This window comes from Rhinoderma darwinii, chromosome 2 (genome assembly GCF_050947455.1).
Source record: "Rhinoderma darwinii isolate aRhiDar2 chromosome 2, aRhiDar2.hap1, whole genome shotgun sequence".
NCBI classification, from domain to species: domain Eukaryota; kingdom Metazoa; phylum Chordata; class Amphibia; order Anura; family Rhinodermatidae; genus Rhinoderma; species Rhinoderma darwinii.
In genome coordinates this window covers 245,636,168-245,644,239 of record NC_134688.1, presented here as the reverse complement: position 1 = coordinate 245,644,239, position 8,072 = coordinate 245,636,168, and the positions used below count along the sequence as shown (strand labels likewise).

General features: G+C 48.7%; 1 long non-coding RNA gene across 1 annotated transcript; it reads right to left on the bottom strand.

Annotated features, from left to right (window-relative positions):
• Positions 1-2,300: 2,300 nt before the first annotated feature.
• On the bottom strand, positions 2,301-7,658 carry LOC142741057 (uncharacterized). Its single transcript, XR_012880983.1, has 3 exons — positions 7,619-7,658; positions 6,290-6,334; positions 2,301-2,492 (listed from the first exon to the last, which is right to left on the bottom strand). It is a non-coding gene; the product is annotated as an uncharacterized LOC142741057 (long non-coding RNA).
• Between the last annotated feature and the right edge of the window lie 414 nt (positions 7,659-8,072).

Below are 8,072 nucleotides of genomic sequence, written 5' to 3'. Positions count from 1 at the left end.
TGTCAGGAATTGACGATTTATTACCAGATCGTTCAGGGGATTTCACATCAAACAGAAAAGATGACACTGACACAATGAATAGATTAAAATAGGTTTTATTAATACCTATTATAACTACCTACCTAAACCATCCAGGACAAATTATAGGATTTACTGCAAACAACGGATGTGAACCAGAGGAAGGCGAAACATAACCCCCATGTGGGGGGAAAAAAATTCCTTCCTGACCCCAAGTACTGGCGGTCGGCTACTCCCTGGTTCACTGCAGTGATAACACTGGATGGGGCCCTATTGCTAATACTTTTTTATATTTTGTTTTCTCTTAAACCCCATATTCTCTCCCTCTCTCACCCCAGATGCTTTACGTCCCTCCCTCCCTGACCTCAGATGCACTCCCTCCCTAACCTCAGATGCTCTCCATCCCTCCCTGACCTCAGATGCCCTCCCTCGCACCCTGACCTAAGATGCTCTCCCTCCCTGACCTCAGATGCCCCAGCCTCATCTCCCGCCCTGACCACAGATGCCCCATCTCCCGCCCTGACCCCAGATGCCCCATCTCCCACCCTGAACCCAGATGCCCCATCTCCGTCGCCTGACGCCTTTCTAGACGCCCTCTCCGTCGCCTGACGCCTTTCTAGACGCCCTCTCCGTCGCCTGACGCCTTTCTAGACGCCCTCTCCGTCGCCTGACGCCTTTCTAGACGCCCTCTCCGTCGCCTGACGCCTTTCTAGACGCCCTCTCCTGACGCCTTTCTAGACGCCCTCTCCGTCGCCTGACGCCTTTCTAGACGCCCTCTCCGTCGCGTGACGCCTTTCTAGACGCCCTCTCCGTCGCCTGACGCCTTTCTAGACGCCCTCTCCATCGCCTGACGCCTTTCTAGACGCCCTCTCCGTCGTCTGACGCCTTTCTAGACGCCCTCTCCTGACGCCTTTCTAGACGCCCTCTCCTGACGCCTTTCTAGACGCCCTCTCTGTCGACTGACGCCTTTCTAGACGCCCTCTCCGTCGCCTGACGCCTTTCTAGACGCCCTCTCCGTCGCCGGATGCCTTTCTAGACGCCCTCTCCGTCGCCTGACGCCTTTCTAGACGCCCTCTCCGTCGCCTGACGCCTTTCTAGACGCCCGCTCCGTTGCCGGATGCCTTTCTAGACGCCATCTTCGTCGCCTGACGCCTTTCTAGACGCCCTCTCCGTCGCCTGACGCCTTTCTAGACGCCCTCTCCGTCGCCTGACGCCTTTCTAGACGCCCTCTCCGTCGCCTGACGCCTTTCTAGACTCCCTCTCTGTCGCCTGACGCCTTTCTAGACGCCCTCTCCGTCGCCTGACGCCTTTCTAGACGCCCTCTCCATCGCCTGACGCCTTTCTAGACGCCCTCTCCGTCGCCTGACGCCTTTCTAGGCGCCCTCTCCGTCGCCTGACGCCTTTCTAGACGCCCTCTCCGTCGCCTGACGCCTTTCTAGACGCCCTCTCCTGACGCCTTTCTAGACGCCCTCTCCGTCGCCTGACGCCTTTCTAGACGCCCTCTCCGTCGCCTGACGCCTTTCTAGACGCCCTCTCCTTCGCCTGACGCCTTTCTAAACGCCCTCTCCGTCGCCTGACGCCTTTCTAGACGCCCTCTCCGTCGCCTGACGCCTTTCTAGACGCCCTCTCCGTCGCCTGACGCCTTTCTAGACGCCCTCTCCGTCGCCTGACGCCTTTCTAGACGCCCTCTCCGTCGCCTGACGCCTTTCTAGACGCCCTCTCCGTCACCTGACGCCTTTCTAGACGCCCTCTCCTGACGCCTTTCTAGACGCCCTCCCCGTCGCTTGACGCCTTTCTAGACGCCCTCTCCGTCGCCTGACGCCTTTCTAGACGCCCTCTCCGTCGCCTGACGCCTTTCTAGACTCCCTCTCTGTCGCCTGACGCCTTTCTAGACGCCCTCTCCGTCGCCTGACGCCTTTCTAGATGCCCTCTCCATCGCCTGACGCCTTTCTAGACGCCCTCTCCGTCGCCTGACGCCTTTCTAGACGCCCTCTCCGTCGCCTGACGCCTTTCTAGACGCCCTCTCCGACGCCTGACGCCTTTCTAGACGCCCTCTCCGTCGTCTGACGCCTTTCTAGATGCCCTCTCCGACGCCTGACGCCTTTCTAGACGCCCTCTCCGACGCCAGATTTCCTTCCCGATGCCCGCCCTGCCTCCCTGACCCCAGTTGACCGCCCTGCCTCCCTGACCCCAGATGACCGCCCTGCCTCCCTGACCCCAGATGACCGCCCTGCCTCCCTGACCCCAGATGCCAACACTGCCTCCCTGACCCCAGATGCCCGCCCTGCCTCCCTGACCCCACATGCCTCTCAGACCGCAGATTCCCTTACTCCTCTCATGAAGAAAGACACAATCCTGGCCCTTGCTCTTCTGAGAATCATGGCTGCTGGAATGCAGAACCAGGCGCAGCTTCGTGTTTCTTCCTCTTCAGACAGATGAATGGTTCTTTCAGGTGTAATCTCCATTGTTGGCTCCTGTGAACAAAATGAAGTAATTTCAAAGACTGTATGGTCTGTACACTGAACTCCCCCATGTGTAAAGATTCTAGAGCCCAAACAGTAATAACAGCTATGTATGCAGGGTTACCCTAATGTATTTCTGTAGGGGTGTGCAGCTGCACATGTCGCGTCACCACTCCCCAGTAAATGTTACTGCTAACATAGAGGCTGCCTCCATGCACTATTCCTTCTGCCTGCAGTCTTACTCTTGACAAGCTTCCAGTGTCTGACTAAACTACAACTAGGAGGACTGCAGAACCTTTAGTGATATCAATCATATGATTAAATTACTGCACCCAAGCACCGCAAAGTAGAACAGAAAAACTGATAAGTGTGTGTGTATGTGTAGTCTATGGTGTGTGTAATGTATACTTTGTATGTAGTGTATGCTATTCAGAATTACCATGCAGGTGTCTAGGAAAATTGGGTGATCTATTCAGAGGGATCTGTAATTCAGCCATCTTAGTTGTAACCCAGATTTCCAACATTATTATATTGAAGAATATTCTAAGTATTCTAAGCAATTTTAATGAATTAAAATCGTCCATAAACAGCACCTACGGGTTGTGTGGGTATTAATAGTGCCATTTCTGTAGGTTTATGGGAGTGGCAATTGCTAATTAAGGAAGCGATTCCCATAATAAAAATATATTAGGAAATTATTCAGTCCATTTTATAAACGTGCAGAACGCTGAGCTATTTATACTAATATCTCAAAGATAGCAAAATAAAAACTTCTACAGTAGAGAGAATCAGAAGCTTATTTATTCAGCTATGCAAATCAAATTCACTATATAACAGCCACTATCACTTATCGCTTTGCACTCGCATTTCACTCCTGAGCGCCGCAGCACTTTTTCCCTGTGTCCAGTGCTGAACGCAAGTTTCTGATGCTGGGCAGTATCCGAGCCTAGTGCCGCAGAGCCTGGAGGTGAAGACGACCCGGCAAAGAAGAAAAAGTAAATGCAGTGGTCTGGTTTGTGGTCTGACTTTATTTTTGGTGTGTTTTGGGATCTAAATTTAGTTTGGGTTAGGTCTGAATTTATATTTGCGTCAGCCTAGGGGTCTGAATAAATTTTTGGGCTTGGTCAGGGTTCTGAATTACCTGGGGTCCTGGTCTGGTTTTTGGAATTTATTTAGGGGTCTTAAAGGGGTTTTCCCATCAGAGACATTTATGACATATCTACAGAATATCCAAAGAAGTAGTAGGACAACAGCACACGTCTTCAAATCATCAAAGTGGTTTTATTGTCAAGACATCCACAAACGACAAGCAACGTTTCGACCCATAGTGAGTGAAGGGTCTTTGTCTTTGACCCTTCACTCACTATGGGTCGAAACGTTGCTTGTCGTTTGTGGATGTCTTGACAATAAAACCACTTTGATGATTTGAAGACGTGTGCTGTTGTCCTACTACTTCTTTGGATATACATCGTGCTGGAGTTGGTTTGCCTGGCTTGACAGCGTGCACCGCACCATACTCGGGACTAGTGCTGCTTCAAAAATCTCCTTTTTTCTGATATCTACAGAATATGTCATAAATGTCAGATAGATGCGGGTCCCTCTTCTTGGACCATCACCTTTCTCTAGAGCAGGGCCCCCTAAACCCCGTTCTACCGCTCTGTTTAGTGACTGAAGCTGGAGATTTCCGACCCTGAAGAAGAAATCAGCATAGCTCGCTGAGCTACGCTGTTCTCGTAAGTCCCATAGAAATGAGTGGTAGTTACAGAAACAGCGTAGCTCGCATGCTACGTTGCTTCCATAACTGCCATTCACTACTATGGGACTTACGGATGCACTGTAGCTCAGCGAGCTACGCTTTTTCCGTGAGTCCCAACCAAATAGTCAGGAAGTGGCCGGAAGGCAGCAGGAGCAGAAAAAGGTAGAACGGGGTTTAGGGGGCCCCGTTCTAGAGAAAGGTGCAGGTCCCAGAGGTAGGACCCGCACCTAGCTGACATTTATGACATATCTTGTAGACCTGTCATAAATATCCATCATAGAAAAAACCCCTTTAATTAATTTAGGTGTCAGGGTTCTCAATTAATTTTGAAGTCTGGTTTAACTCGGCCATTTTGATCTTTCTTTAAAGCTACAGCGTTCACCATATAGGGTAAATATTTGTATTTTTTTTATGGTTCGGGCATTTTGGACGTTGGAATAACTAATGTGTTTGTTTATTTGTGTATTTATTTTTATATGTGATCTAGGAAAAGGGGGGTGATTTTAATTTTTATATTTTGAAATTTAATTTTTTTAGCCCCCTTAGGGGACTTGAACCTGCGATCATTAGATCGCTTATGCCACAGACTGCACTAACAGTATTGAAATCTATTGCAAATCAGATCAGTGCATTGCTTGATTGCATCAGTGCAAATCTTCCTATAGCAGGACTGGGAGCGTTTACAAGCTTCCTGGCTACTATAGGAACACACCGGCTCCCGCGATCTCACCACATGGGAGACGGTGACCAGCCACAAACGGAAAGTGAAAAACCCTTCAGATGCCGGTGGTCACATCTGACCCCAGCAACTGAGGCAGTGGCGTAACTACCGCTATAGCAGCCGTAGCGGCTGCTACGGGGCCCGCAGCATGAGGGGGCCCGTGCCACCCGCCGGCACGGGCCCCCCCCATGGCCGGAGGCTCCGTTAGCAGCTGCTATGGCTGCTACAGTGTGACGCCACTGAAGGAGTTTTTCCTACAAAAGACATGCATCCCCTATCCACAGGATAGGGGATACATGTGTGATCGCTGGGACGGCCAGCGATAATTAGAACGGTGGACCGAAAGTCCCCCGAAGTTCTCCATGACAAACCTCGGACTTCCGGGGTCTGTCTGCAGCTCCATAGAAATTACTTGCGCATGCGTGACTAGCGCTCCTTTCATTTTTATTGAACTGCGCAGACGCCGGAAGCCCCGAGGTTTGTCATGGAGAACTTCGGGGGAATTTCGGTCCCCCGTTCTCCTTATCGCTGCCAGCAATAACACATGTTTCCCCTATCCTATCCCATCTCTTTTGTAGGACAAACTATAGGCCGTTTTTTTTTGGGGGGGGCTATATGGCGTTATCTACAGCGGGGTCTGTATGGCGTTATCTACAGGGGGTCTATATGGCGTTATCTATAGGGGGGATTTGGGTCTGTAAGTCATTATCTACAGGGGGCTGTGTATGGCGCTATCTACAGGGGGCTGTGTATGGTGCTATCTATAGGGGGGCGCTGTGTGGTGGAATCTATAGGGAGGCACTATCTACAAGGGGGCGGTTGTGTGATACCCAGCGGAGGGGGGGCCCCAGTCAAAAGTTTGCTGTGGGGCCCAGTCTTTCCTAGTTACGCCCCTGATCTGAGGGGTTAAATGCTTGAAATCAGAGATGTCTGTGATAGCAAGCATTGCCACTGGGTCCCTGGTGTGTAACACAACAGAGACCCAGAAGCTATGGCGCCAGCTGGGCTTCAAAGCATGCGCCATTTTTAAATACCCTGTACCGACATAAAAAGACAGTACAGCGACGGGAAAGGTTAAATCTGAGGCCGGCCCGTCTATAAGGTGGGGAGTCTATGAAACCCAAAACTACACATTGAAATGTAACAGATAATGTTCAGAATGAGTGTGATATATGTAAGGAATCTGTCAGAGACATTGTGAGCGCTATTTCCAGTAATAACTAGGTTTCTGGTTTATTATAATGTGAATATAAAGAATTTAATGTCAGGTTAATATGTAGAGAAGTTGTGGATCCTCATGAAGTAATACCATTATCTGCTGACATCACTTACATCTTCTGGGATCATCATGCCGTCGTCCAGCTTCATGTAGATCGGCTACAACAGAACAGGGAAGAATTCGTTTTTCTGGGTTATATAATAATGTTATATATAATCTCCTATTTTTCTTGTGAATACCATGTCCACCCATTTCAGATTCCTTCTCACACTCTGCTGTCAGTACTGAATGATCCCGCATGTAGATTTATCTATGGAAAACTCCTTCTGAACGATATTCTGCCGAACTATAGACCCTCTTGTTGGGCTCTGAGATGTTTAACTGGTTCCCGACCGCTGGCTGTGTTTTTACGGCCAGCGGTAAGGGTCCTTAAAACCCGAGCCATAGACTTTTTACGGCTCAGGTTTTAACTTGCTGCCTGCGCGATCGGGCAGCTGAATGTCGGGTCTCCGGCTGTCAGTGACTGCCGGGGACCCTGAGGAGAGGATAGAAGCAGCTTTCGCTGCTTCTGTCTTCTCTGATGACTTGTACACAGCGCTCAATGAATGCTGTGTCTAGGAATAGAGACAGCAGCAGCGGCGCTTTCTCTATTCCTCCCGGTGTTCATGTGACTGGTCACATGATCGCCGGGTGCCGTTACTGACAGACTGCTGCTGGGTCTTACAAGACCAAGCACAGCCCTATTAGTGACAATCGTCACTATGAGAGGGCTGATTTCCCCTGTAACTGCTGTGCAGCCCCAGTTACAGTGGAAAGACATGGTGTAAAAGAAAGGAAAAAATATGTAAAGTTCCCCAAAGGTCTTTTTTGACCTTTGAGGGACAGACCATAGTAATAAAAAATAGTAAAGTCAAGTGCAAAAATTTTTTAATAATAAATACACATAAAATACCCACCCCAAAAAAACCCGTCCCCCCCGCCAATCATTTTTGTAACGCTAGTACTGACCCAATTACCCTAATATAGACATGTAATATATTATAATTTCCGGTAGACAATGACGATCACAAATAAAAGGTCTATTTTAGGGTAAAACTATGTTATTACCAAAAAAAATAGCTGAAACTTAAGAAAGCTTATTTTTTTACTATTATTTTCAAACTTTATGAATAAAAATTCTAAATTAGCAAAAAAGGTGCGTATAAAAACGATAAAAAAAGAAACCTGCATTGTCTACGGAAAAAATGTCGCAAAAATCACGTCGTCAGCCCAACAAATAAAAAGTTATAGCCATTTAACTAACACGTGCTAAAAAGGGCTTAATGGTGTCTGGTCCTGAAGGCGCAAAATAGCCCGGTCCTGAACTGGTTAATGTTATTCTGTGCTGTGGTTGAGGGTTATATGTCATGTCTATCTAGTAATAGTAACAGTGAGGCTCTTACCCCGTCCTCAGCATCTTCTTCTGCATCTTTATCCTTATACAAGGAAAGAAATAAAATATAATTCTACCATATAATTTTCTTATAATTCTTTTATATATCTGTGGTGGGGGAGGGGGGATTTGTGCTGGTAAAAACAGGTACCGTCATAAATCTACTTTTCAGCTGTTGGAAAGAAAGTCCAACCCGGGCCGCAGAACATAGAAGGAGGCCACATGACCGGGGTAATAGGAGGAGAGAGGTTATGGGGCGTTGCCTGAGGATTATAGTGGCACGAAGGCAGTGCCTGCGCCATTAGGAGGAGAAGCACACGCAGGTGAAGTTTTCCGCCCACCCTCACTATTTGTTTTATTGTTTTGTTATGCTGCGTTTCGGTGATGTTTTATTTGTCATGGCAGTGGTTGGCAGGTTGGAGGTCCTTGGAGATGGTGTTAAATTGGTGGGGGAGGAACTCATC